At 43.3% G+C, this 13,467-nt stretch overlaps 1 protein-coding gene across 1 annotated transcript in view; it reads left to right on the top strand.

Moving 5' to 3' along the window:
* LOC147728263 (thioredoxin-like) overlaps positions 1–13,467 on the top strand; it is a 119,976-nt gene that overhangs the window by 245 nt on the left and 106,264 nt on the right. The window lies entirely within an intron of this gene.

Here is a 13,467-nt window from a genome sequence, read left to right on the forward strand (position 1 = left end):
CAGCGAAATCCTTCGCCAACAAATGTCGTAAATAAGTACAGAACACTACAGTATAGATAAAGCTGTAGTTTAATGGAGTACAAGTAGCAGTAACCCTAACGCTAGCTGGCCAGGCACAAACTGACTCTAACAAGGTTCTAGTTGAGTCAGAGCCATCTAGAATGTAGAACACAGGAAAGAGCATAGAGAATAAAACCATAGAGTTTAAGAAGTAATTAGTATACAACAGAGCTCTACATGGACAGGGCTATACAGGAAACAGGTGAGCATCGTTATTACTGTGCAAACACAAGAAGATGATGGATGGAGCGCTGAAACTTTTCAGACACTCACCTCCAGTCACAGATCTGGGTTTATTACATCATCGTTCTTTAGCTCTCTTTGCCACCCCAGTTCAGACCCAGCCATATGCAAATCAGTCTTGAACCCGTTCCTCATGGGAACAGTCCAGCCCGAACTGCCAAGCCAGGACTTCCCTGGACTAGAAACAAGTATCCTGGGAGAAGTTTCGGGGTAACACCGCTCATCAGCCAGGCTAACTTAAATCCAGTGGCAAGATGTGCAAGAGACCCACGTCTGGGCATACCCTGCCAAAGTAGGGCAAACAAAGCAAACAAAAGGAGATGATGGATGGAGCGTTGAAACTTTTCAGACACTCACCAAGCGTTATTACTGTTTAACGTGGGTGTGCTGTCAATAAGACTTTGAGAACAGCCTTACAACTATCTCCTTTGTTTAGTCTGGATTACTCACTATGGCACAATAGAATTTTACAGATAGCCCACACGTGCTTTTTGGGTGTCTGGAAAGGAACCTTCTATGAAATGGGTGTAGTGGAAGGAGTACTTTGTGAGTTACATTTTTGCAATTGATGAGGCTAACAAAATGTCAGCGGACCAAAAGAAAAGGGTCTTCTTGCACTCTCTTGGTCCCGTAGGTTTAAAAACTTTCAGTCGCATGCCTAAGCCCGCTGCAAGTGGTCATGTGAATGCCTTTGTGTTTGCACTCCAAGATCTGGATAAGTACTTTGCGCCCAGCGCTAACAGGGCAAGGGTAAATCACCTGATGATTACATGGCTGATGTGAATAATTTGCTAATTTACTGCAAGTTAGACACTATACATGATGACTTAATTAGAGATCAATTAGTTATGCATTTCAATAATCCAGCGAATCAAGAACATCTATGGGTTAAAGGGGATTCCCCACTTGAGGAAGTGCTGTATATTTTGTACGCAAAGCGAGATCTCTGGAAGGTGCACCACAGAATTAAAGCATTCAGATAAAGAACCGAATAATGTGTGTAAATAATGAACCTGAAAGGATCAAAAACATAGCTTCAAAGAGAACCGTGGGGGCCAAGAAAGGAGGTGCCATTGTTGTGACAGTAGATCACATTTGGCATATTGCAATGTGTCCTGCTTTGAAGCAAAGATGCAGTGGTTGTAGCATCATGGTCCATTACCCAAAAGTATGCAGGAAAAAGAAGAGCAATCTAAAATATAGATACAAAGGGGGAAGCCTGAAGGGATGTGATAATGAAATCAAATCCGCGAAATTGGAGAGTGTCGTGAACATACAAGAAAAGTTTGTATTGAACATCAACTGAAGTGGAGTCAAAGGCAAACCTGAATGCAATATGATAATCGAGGTGGCCAAATAAGAATATATGCTGAATCAGTGTCACAATTCAACATTGTTTCTGAGGAAGTGTGTGATGACAACTTTTTGGCTACATTTGGCACACACCTTTCACTATCAGATATGAATCCTGAGAGTTGCATTCGTGAGAGAATAGATGTGCTGGGTTTCAGATGGTTGTCCTTTGTTTTCAAGTGCAGGCAGGCAAGAAGTGAGCTGTATGTAGCATAACAAGGACAATCTGTTCTGGGGTGGCATGGCCAAGGCAACTTACATATTGTCCTTGATTCAAACAGCAAGGAAAAAGTATTGATGGTAGATGATGGGAACCCTATGGGAATGTACTGGAGAAAAAAATACCGAAGTTTAGCAAATAGAAAAGCTGGATGCGTTTGAGCATAATATAGTACTCAAAAGTGATGCCACTCCCAAGGTACACAAATTGAGGATGGTACCAATGTTGGTGAAGAGGGAGGTATCAAAGGACCTTGATAAGCTTGTGGAAATGAATATGATTGAACCTGTGGAGAGCTCAGATTGGATCTCACCAGTAGTGATTGCATGTCATAGTAATTGCAAAATACAACTATGTGTGGACTTATGACATTTGAATAATAATATTGTCATTGATCGCTTTCCTCTGCCAATAATCACAGAGATAGTTTACTGCTTGAAGGAGGCGTCATTGTTTTCAAGAACATAACTGTCAACTGCATACCATCAAACCTGCCTCACGCCAGTGTCCAGGAAGCTTGCTTCATTTTTAACACCTTTGGGGTGTTTTCAATTTAAACAAATGCCATTTGGCCGGGCATCAGCAGCGGCCCTCTTCCAGTGCCTGATGCACAAATTGTTTGGGAGGGAGAGTGGAGTAAAGTTCTTTCAGAATGACATTTTGGTTTTTGTGGAGAGCAGATTGAAGCATGATGAGAGATTACAGAAAATGTTGTGAATTTTGGAACGGAAGGTGTTGACTGTGGACCTGGACAAGTGCAAGTTAGCTGAAAGGATTGTGACTTACTTAGGCATGTAACTAGTGAGGGGGTGGGGTCAAACCTAAACCTTCATCGATAAATGCTATTACTGGAGCCCCGACTCCAGCAAACAAGGATGAGGTGAGGTCATTATTGGTAATGGATGAATATTGCACAAAATTCCTCCCCAATTTTGCAGATAAAGAGTATAATATTAGACAAATTATTAAAAAGCATGTGAAGTTCTTGTGGGACTCTCAATGTGAGGCGGAGTTCCACAGAATCAACTATGATTTCGAAAGAGGGCCTACTTTAGGTCGTTTTGACCCTAGAATGGATTGTTTCTAACTACAGATGTAAGTAATGAAGGGTTAGGGTCTGCACTGTCACAAAGAGATGATAGAGGTAACAAAAGTATCATTGTGTTTGCATCCAGATCCCTGCCTTCTGCTGAGGAGAAATATCCCAATATTGAGTAAGAGGCAGTGGCATGTGCTTGGGCATTAGAACACTTCTGTGCCTAAGTATGGGGTAAAATGGTTACCATTCAGTGTGGACCAGAGCCCTTAGTTAAATTATTCACCATGGAAGGGAGTGTTACAGATTCTGCCATGATTGCAAGAATAGCTATGCAAATGAAAGACTACATCTTTTACATTTTGTATGTACCTGGCAAAGACCATTTGGTGGGAGATTTTTCTATGAAGGATGCCTTGCCCTTTAGAAAGATGTAAAGATGACCCATGGCATGACTTTAAGATAGCGTTGTTTAATTATTCCAGTTCACCATCTATCCACAAAGAGGATTGGGAGAAGATACAAAAGGAGGATGCGTTTTGCAACTGATTTTGAATTATATGTCTTTAGGCTAGCCAAAAAAGGAACTGTTAATGGAAGGGTGCAGACCCTTTAGGGAAGTTAGGTCGGAGCTGTCTGTAGACAGGTAACTGATTTTCCAAGGTAGTAGAATTCCTCCATGGCGGTTGCAAGAAGTCATTTTGAGTCGCTGTCATGAAGGATATTTTGGGATCGTAACAACCATATCAGTTGCAAATGAATTATTTCGGTGGCCTGGAGCAGATAAGGTGGTAGAAAGGCTTTTAGGACTTTCAGAAGTTGTGCTTTTGCTGACAAAGCCTTGTGTACTTTAAGACTACCGATGAGTGACTGTCATTCCCAGCCAACCTTGGGAATGTGTAGCGGTGGATTTATTGGACCCTGTCAGGGAGTTGCAGGAATATGTGATCATGCGGATGGTTATTGTGCAGAGAGCTGATACTGCCACAGTTTGCGGATTTTTCGGCAGGACTTTCTGTTCAGAAGGGATTCCAGCTGTGTTGTTAAGTGATATTGGAGTCCAGATTGTTTCCAATGAGGCAAAGTCTTGTTTTGAGAAGGTGGGTGTGAAGCACAAAGTCATATCTCTTTATAATACCTGTGGAAATGGTACTGTGGAGAGGTTCAACTGAGTGATTAAGGGGGTTATTCAGAGTGCAGTTGGAAAGCAGCACAATTGGAGCATTGCTTTATGGAAATCTGAGTGGGCTTATAGGGTGACTGAATGATACCACAGGAGCATCCATGTTTGTGGTAATGAGAGGAAGGAGCCCCAGATGGAAGTTCAATCCAGCATGGGTGCGTGGCATTGCTATTGAACAATGGTCACCTGATTTGGTGAAGAAGAAATTGAGACGCGTGTAAAGATCACTTCCTACTACAATGCTGAACATGGTGTCAAATCTGTTCAGGTAAATATTGGAGACTTGGTATGGGTGAAGAAACCTTATAAAGTGCCAAAGGGTGAAAGTCAATTTTTTGCACCAGAACAGGTGGTGGATACTTTGCAAAATGCTGTCAGATTCTAGAGTGGGAAAGTATGGAACCTAAAGTGAGTGGCATTCAGTTCAGGTGATTAATGGAAGAACTGTGATGGTAAAGAGGCAAGTGGAAGCAAGGATTACCTTTGGTTGGAAGATATGTTTGAATTTATGGGTGAGCAATCCACTCCACTTTCAGATGTTATTCGGAACGCCCTGGTTGCGCCCAGTGTAAGTTCTGAGGAGTGCACCGGTGGTGTTATGGAAGGAGGTGGTGTGCAAGAACCACTAGAGGAAGTGGTAGACTGCGAGAAGAGGAAGGGGGAAGTACCTGGATGACTGGAGGAATATGTTGTAGGTTAGTTTTTTTTTGTTTGTTTGTTTTCGTTTTTTGAATAGTGAGTACGAGGATTTATAGTCTAAATGTATTGTAATGAATGGCCTTAGTCATTATTGAAACATGATGTATTGCCTCTTTCTGATTAATTTGTTAGAAGGGGGGATGTGTTATGGTTTGAATACCTTTTGGTGGGAAAATTAGAATGGGGCAGATCTACAAGAAAATGCCGCAGCGTGGCACCGCAAGCCCGTTGGCTGCGCCACACTGCGGCACTTTCAGAGCACGGGAATGAGACATATTTACAAGAATATGTCGCATTCCTGTGCTCTGCCCTGCGCTGGTGCACAAACAGCTGCCAAGCGCCGGCACAGGTACCCTTGCACCATGGTGCAAGGATGCCGGCGCCATGGGGAGATTGTTTTTGTGAAGGAAGGGGCACCTTCCTGGACAAAAACAATCACTAAAGGCTTTTTCCTCTTTCAATGAGTGCTGTAGAATGCAGCACGCATTGAAAGAGGAAAAACGAGGAGAAATGAAAACATTTCTCCTTGTTGCGTCTCCCTACGCCACTTCTAGGGTTGCGTAGCACTCAGACGCATCCCCAGATTTACGATTTCTCATAAATCTGGATGTGTGTCTTGTTCCATGGGTGTTGCGTGGGAACACCGACAGCCACACCCATGGAACGCCCCTTCAACGCAAAGTGCTGCATGTGAAGGGGCCGTATGTACAAGGAGAGGAATAGTCACGCAAGGGGGCTTTTCGTGTCCTTGTAAATATAGAGGAGCACCCTGCGCCACCAGTACGTCATGAAAAGTGACGTACTGGTGGCGCAGGGGGCTTGTAAATCTGCCCCAATGTGTGCAGGGCTTGGTCCTCTGGCCAGCATTCTGCGACACAGTTGCTGTGGCAGAGGAGCTGAGAGTACCTGTTTCCTGTATGCTAGGAATAAATATTAAATAAGATAACTATACGTTTCTGCTGCAACTTCTTTATTTAAATGTGTTAAGGAAGTCCACCACTACCGCTACTTATGGAAAACACTTTGTACATCGAGCCAAAAAGTGTTGACATTTAAAAGCACTATTATTTTTGTGATATCGTATAATAATAATGATCATTATATTATTATATCGTTTGTTCAGATTTAATAAAATGGTGATTTTATGACAGACCACCAGGAACAGTCGTCATACTTGGTCAATACCTAAGATCTCCATAGTAAAAAATATTGCCATTCGCTCACTTTTCATGACTTTCAAATGTAATGAGAGTTGCAAGAGCAGCAAAATTACGAGACAATTTAACAAGGCTCGTGGAACGTTTGTGCAGTGACTTTTTATTTCCCTGCACGGGCCATTTCTTTATCATATTAATAAGTAATTGTTGGTCCATATTAAGCAATGACAATTTAGCTGCCCTTTTTGTGGCACCAGTTTGCAATAAGCATTTTTCTCTGGCTAAGCGATGGTTTACATATTTTTAATTAATAAGCTGACGCTGCTGTGAAGTTTCCTAGACCTGCTCTGAATTCTCAAAGATCTCATGTGGACGTGGTATAAGTTTCTTACTATTTTGTTGTGAGTGCGCACCAGAGACATGGCATCTCGGATTGGCTGTTGACTGCTTGATTGTCTCAGAAAGGCTATTATGATGTCACCAGAACGGTGGCTGGCACAGTCCAGGTAGTAAACACGTGATAGCAGTGACTCCCTTCGCTTGGAAAAGAACACGTGCGGATTTTCAACATGGCCGAAGTAATTACTTGTAGGGTAAGAATGCCTCCGTTTTAATGTTCCTTTAGGCTTTCTGATCTCAAAGTTCTAAATATTTAAGAAAAAGGTGGTGGGGTTATTTTTTTAATGCTATCTAATGAGCGTTCTTACGTAGCATTTAACAGGACGGGGATTTCCTGAATGTTCATTTTATGTTTCCAATGTTATCCACCCCGCTATTAATCATTCAGGGGCAGATTTACTTACATTTCAACCAACTCAGCAACACAACTTGTGCTTCAGGGAGAGAGCAAACATGGGCAATAGTTACAAAGATATGGCACACTCCTGCTTGCACTGGTGCACTGTGTACTGTCTAGCGTCAATGCAGGGACTCTAGGACCATGGAGCAACAGTGCCTGCGTTAAAGGCAGGTTTGTTTTAATGCAGGAACGGACACCTTCCTCCTGCACAAAAACAATCCTCTTTCTTTCTGCAGCATACATATAAAGAGGAAGTAGCAAGGATAAATAAAGATATTTATCCTTGTTAGTCTTCACTGGGGAAGGTGTAGCATTTTAACCCATTCCCAGGTTTACTAACTTTTGTAAATATGGGAATACTCCAAAATACATGGAGAATGCATGGGAACGCCAGTGCTACACCCATGGAATGACTTGCGAATGCAAGGTAGCAGAAGGCTGCACTGCCTTGTGTCACTTTGTGTTTACTAAGTTGCACAAAGCCATGCAAAGTGGCTTTGCATGGCTTAGTAAATACCAAAAATGATTTTGGGTTGAGGCTGCACCACAAAAGTGACGCATCCCGATGCAACATATTAGTAAATTTGACCTTAAATGGCTTGGTAATGATGAACGTCTTGAGGCATTTATGGGCATTCAAACCTTTGACTTTTAAGATGCGTAAAACTACCTCCTGCAATCGCATTAAACATTTGGGGGCAGATCTACAAGTAGCGAATGCAGCGCGATGCAGCTAGTCAGTTTTCTGCGCTGCATTAGTTTCGAAGCACAGGGATGCAACATATTTACAACAATATGTTGCATCTCTGTGCTTCCCCCTGCTCTGGCGAACAAACTGCTGACATGCACTGGTGCAGGCACCCTTGCACCATGGTGCAAGGATTTCTGTGTCGTGGGGAGATTGTTTTTGAGGAAGTAGGGTCACCTTCCTGCACAAAAATAATCAGTTGAGGTGATTTCCTCTTCCAATGTGTGCTGTACAGTTTCTTGTAAATCTGGAAATGCATCAGTGGTGAACATTGGTGTTGCATGGGAACACCCCCAGCAATACCCATGTCACGCCCCTAACATGCAAAGTGTTGCTTGAACAGGGGCGATATTTATAAGCACAGGTTAAGTCACACAGGGTGACTTTACCTGTGCTTGTAAATATCACTCAGCAGGCCTCGCCACTGATGCGTCACGCAACGTAATGCACCGGCGGCACAAGGGGCTTGCAAATCTGGCCCCAAGTATCCTAATAGTTCAAAAACATAACCTCACGTTTGCAAGTAAAATTAAATTAATATTCTTTTAAATAGTAAGACGAACAGAGAACATCTGTTAAACAGTATTTTTTTTAAATACTTTGGTATGAATGAATAATATTAATATGCTGTAAATGTCAATCCAGCAATATTGGTCTACTATGCAGGTCAAAAGTTGTACAATAAATCACAACTGCTACATCTAATATGATATTTCAACGCTTCTCAATTACTATAGCTTAGGTCAGTGATGGGAACATTGGTGCTCATTAGGATGGCGGACGGACCGGCGTCCGTCCGCCACCCCAGAGTAGGTGGGACCGTCCGCAAGGGCAGCGGCGGTCCCTCCGTGCAGATTAGGATGTGACCGCCACCCTGGCGGTCACATCCTCAATATTTAACCTTGCGGTGGGTGCTGCTTGAAGCAGCACCCGCCGCAAGGTTAAATATGCATGCTTCGCATTTGCATGCACAAAGCGTCAGGCACCGCGCGGTGCCTGCTACTTGGTGCAGGCAAATGCAGGGGGGTACCATAGTGTAGCAGGGTTTCCGTTCTCCCACAGAACTGTGCACAGAGATCTAGAACCTCGGTGAATTAGGGTGACCTAAAACCCACCTTAGTAGCCAAAATCCCCTTACCGAACTAACTACAGTGTCTCATTGGTCATAACAAACTCCCAATGACTTAGACAAACCAGAACATGAACTTGGGTTACCTCCGGTATCGTGGAACACATGAACACTCTTTCGCTCTATAATCATTTCAAACCAGAACGGGGAGTAAAAGAAGCCACGTGCAAGTTTGAAATATTTATTTTTCAATGCAAGGTTCTCAAACGCAGTATCTTATATAATACCAGAATACATATTATAAAAATCAGAGTTATCAGCATAGTCACTAATCCATAGTAAGCGAACAGTGATAGCATATTATAATGCAAAAATCAATAGAAATCTATATCACCTATATTTTCGCGCACCCTATTTAGCATACTATATTATATCTAAGAAGGTCTCATTTGGGTTTTAGCAGGTCGGGCCCATACCTCTAAATGTCAGTAGGAGAAGATCACATCATCAGCTACCAGCTCTCTGCATGCGAAGCACCATCAAGTGTGTTTTTGCATTCTCAGTAACTCTATCTTAAACCCGCTTAGAGCCCAATGTTGGCAGCAACTTTATTTGTGTTAAGTCTAATGTGGTGCGAGGATCAGGCCTCCCAGCAACCTTGTGTTAGGTTATTCTTAGAGGGTTCAGCTCTCAGTGTGCAGACAGTGTACCAAGTGTACCAAGCACAACTGATATCAGAGCAATAACATATTATTCTCAAATAAATCACATATTTCGTCTAGGTTGAAAGCTACAATAATAATTATGTGTTGTGTGCAAACTGAAGCCGAAGGAAAATATGTTGTTTAAACATTTAATAAACTCATGCTAACTTAACGCAATATATAGAAAAGCAGTAACTATATGACAATAGGTACCCCCCATGTGCACCCCCCACCCCCGTCACCCTGGGGGCCTGCAGCAGGCCCCCAAAGAAATCTCCGTATGCCTTTCCACGGCGGAGAAGCACCCGCCGAAAGGCATCAGTTTTCCCCCATCCTAATATGGCTGTCGGTGTCTGTTAGACACGCCTCCATATTAGAGCTTTTCCGCCGCAGTCGTAAGGCGACCACGGTGGAAAAGCGGCGGACGGTCTTCCTGACCCCCCAGCCATCCTAATCTGGTGGGGGGTCTTTGAAGTGTCTGCAGCGGTTTTTCCGCATCCTCCGGGCCGGCGGACACTTCCGCCGGCCCGGAGGATACGGAAAAACCGCAATCCTAATGAGGGCCCAAGTTTGATCTATGGTCCACTTCCCCACCCACGCTGGCACACTCAAGGAATCTCTCTCTGTAGACTTTGATTACCCATGGTGTGTCCTAAAGACACACTGGTGCTCGCAGCATCACAGATGGCATGAAATCCACGCCCCAGAACACATTTATGACAAATTGTCACTTGCAACATCCGAATTGTCCCTCTTAACAACACAAATACCTGCCAGGGTTGTACTAACTTGATAATACAGATCTGACAGGAGCAATGTACTGTGTTCCCTTCAAAGACAAAACGACTCGAGCGGGGTCAGTGGAGGTTTATTGAAGTACAGCAGATTTCAACTTCAAACAGTTAAAGGACCATTCTCCACCAGCTCCCCACACTCAATGCTCCCATGAGATATCACAGTAGAATATCCTGTACTGAGGACATCATAGGCTTCCACTTAGCAAGTCATAACACGTCCTCCCTTTGTAAAAGGACAATGAATAAAAACGAACACAACAAAATAAAGTAACATGCGTGTAACCTAAAGAGTGATTACAAAACTTTTGCATCAAACAAAAATCTTTCAACCACCCAGTTTTTTTCTTATATCTCTCTGGAGGAGTAGTAGTAGTAAAAGGCTTTATTTCGATAAAACATATCTTTGAAAGCAAAATATAGTACATCAGCTTAATAACCACAACATGCACAGTATTCAATCAAAACAATTATGTAAGTGAAAATATCCGTATTAAATTAAATTAAAAACACTTAAAAGGGTCTAGCTATAATGACCATAATTAAACAATTTCATTAAGCCTTTGTGATCTGATGGATCAAGCCCATCTTAAACATTTGACAGACCACACACAAACAAAGGCCGAGTGTCTGACATCAGAATTCGCATTGCAACAATGTAATGTCTGGTGCCTAATTCTCTGCATATTGGTTTAAGCCAACTATTTCTCTGTGATTTGTATGCCAGGCTTCGAATAAAAGATGAGCAACAGACTCAACTCTGGACGTGCAAAATAAGCAAAAGGGTGAGGTTTGAAAAGGGATCTTCCACCGTGCAGTCAGTTCACCAACTGGGAGGGTTCCTACACTAAATTTGAAATACAAAGCCCTATCTGAAGGCTTTAGAATGATATTGAGGTAGGGTTCCCGAAATGCCAAGTCTTTGATCCTGAGAAACTCAAAAGTAGCTCTGCCAACTTTTGCTGGAAATTCATCTCTAGTAGAGATTCTTGAGTACAGCTTTGGGGGGAGCAGATCTAGATGCCCAAGCATCCCCAAGCCCCAGCTCTACAAGCAAAAATTTTACATCTTTAAGCCACTTGATTTTGGACCAACCTGGCGTTGACATTACTTCCAACAACCCATCCCAACCCAACTAGTTGGCTAGTTCTGGGACTCGCCATAGACGGGCCCATAGTAGTAGAGGACCGATTTGTGCCTGGTCTTTTATCGAGCGGCACCCCATATCAAGTAGCAGGGGTAATGTCGGGGTACTCTGAGGGAGGGCCATCAGATCCTTCAGAAATTTATTTTCAGACCTGGATAACTGGTCTATGTTGTAAGTACCCCAGAGTTCTGCCCCATAGAGGGCTGCGCTAACTCCTCTAGCCTTGTATATGTCTACTAGCAGCCCGTCCCGACGTTGTCCGTGTATGAAATGCTGCCGGCCAGTAGTATATTGTTTTGTAGGATTTTGTTTTGATAGCATTTCTTATCTGTGACAGGCCTGTGAAATGCTCCGATTCACAGTGCACTGCTGATGCACTTAAGAGTGCGCGTTCTGTAGTGTGTTTCCCTATTTTATTTTTCCTTGCAATAATATATAGTGCAAACTCGACAACATGGCATGAGCACAATTTACATTACAGAAGAACACATTCATTTGTGGTAGGCACGGGGAGACAAAGCGATTTGCCTGGAATCACAAGATGTTGAGCTGATGCCGAGATTCGAACGTAGCTCCCCAACTCTAAAGTTGGCAATTCTAGAACTTGTGGTAGGAGGTGTGTCTAAAAGTGTATGTCGGTGCTGGTTATCAATGAGATAGACCTGTGCATTTTTCAAATGGGTGGTGAAAAAATATGAGTATGTTGCTGGAGATGTGGGCCGCCGTGCCACCAATGTACTTACTGGGGGAGGGTAAACACCCATTATTCCGCAACTTTCTTTCTGCATACCATCACTCCGCATACTTTCATTACGAAAGTACCATGACTCCGCAATGCCATTATAATGCATGGCATTACATTTTATATGCTTTTACCACGCATATATTTACAACGAAATTCGTTGTAAATGCATGAATGGTAAAATCATGTTTTTTTTAAAAATGTTTGGATAAGGTAAGTATGGATATAGGGGTATATGTTTTGGGGTACTGAGGTATATGTTTTGGGGTGTTTGGGTATTTTAAGGGTTCAGAGATAGTTTTGGGTTATGGGGTACAGGGGTAGTTTTAGGGTTTAAGGATAGGTATGGGTTTTGGGGTACAGGGGTATTTTTAGGGTTCAGGGCTAGGTTTAGGTTTTGGGATATAGAGGTATTTTTAGGGTTCAGGGGTAGGTTTGGGTTTTGGGGTACAGTGGTATTTTTAGTCTTCAGGGGTAGGTTTGGGTTTTGGGGTACAGGGGTATTTTAAGGGTTTAGGGTTAGGTTTGGGTTTTGCGGTACAGGGGTATTTATAGGGTTCAGGACTAGGTTTGGGTTTTGTGGTACAGGGGTATTTTTATGGGGTTAGGGATAGGTTTGGATTTTGGGGTACAGGGTATATTTATAGGGTTAAGATGGGTTCGTGTTTAAGGGTGTTGGGGTATTTTAAGGAGTAAGGGTGGGTTATGAATATGGGGTGCAGGGGTATTTAAAGGGAGCAGGGTGAGATTAGCACATGATATGAGACTTGGCATGAAGGGCGGAACGTACCACACACCCCTAGAGTTTGTCACGCCCCCAGCACACCCCCACAGCACAACGCAGACACGCCCACTTTGCTTGGTTCTTTTACCTTTTAAATGTATATGGTGGGCTTCTGCATAGCGTATGTCCTTCTGCTGCAACTGTCCTTTCCAACGCTGTATTGGGTGTTGTGATTGGTGCTGTGGTTCCTGAGATTACCTGCCTCAAAGGTTTGGGCTCTCTCTTTAATATATTAGTATGGATAACAGGGGCAATAGGTTTAGTTGTGGAAGAGAGCTGTTCCTTTAGGAGTGCCCCCACTACCCTTTTGTGGCTTAACAACATCTTCTGGAGATGTGGGTTCCACTGCATTTTGTCTGATATGCGGATACCTAGATAGTCAAATTCCGCCACCCTTTCCAGAGGCACAAGGTTCAGGGCCGGAGGACGCCCAAGTTTCGTGGGGGTGGTTCAGCACCAGATATTTCGTCTTGTCAGTATTGATTATGAGCCCTCTACAGGTACAGAAAGATTGGAAACTATCCAAAAGGCTTTGGAGTCCCACAGGGGTCTTAAATATGAGGAGGGTGTCGTCAGCGAACAGGAGAGTTGGTATCCGCTTGCCCGCCAGGGAAGTAGCGTCAGATGGATTTTTCAACAAGTGCCCCACCACTCCATTCACATAAAGGGAAAACAGAGTAGGGGCAATGACGCAACCCTGGCGGACACCCCTATTCACTGGAATTCTTT

The sequence above is a fragment of the Lissotriton vulgaris genome, chromosome 3_1, assembly GCF_964263255.1.
Source record: "Lissotriton vulgaris chromosome 3_1, aLisVul1.2, whole genome shotgun sequence".
Taxonomy (NCBI): Eukaryota; Metazoa; Chordata; class Amphibia; order Caudata; family Salamandridae; genus Lissotriton; species Lissotriton vulgaris.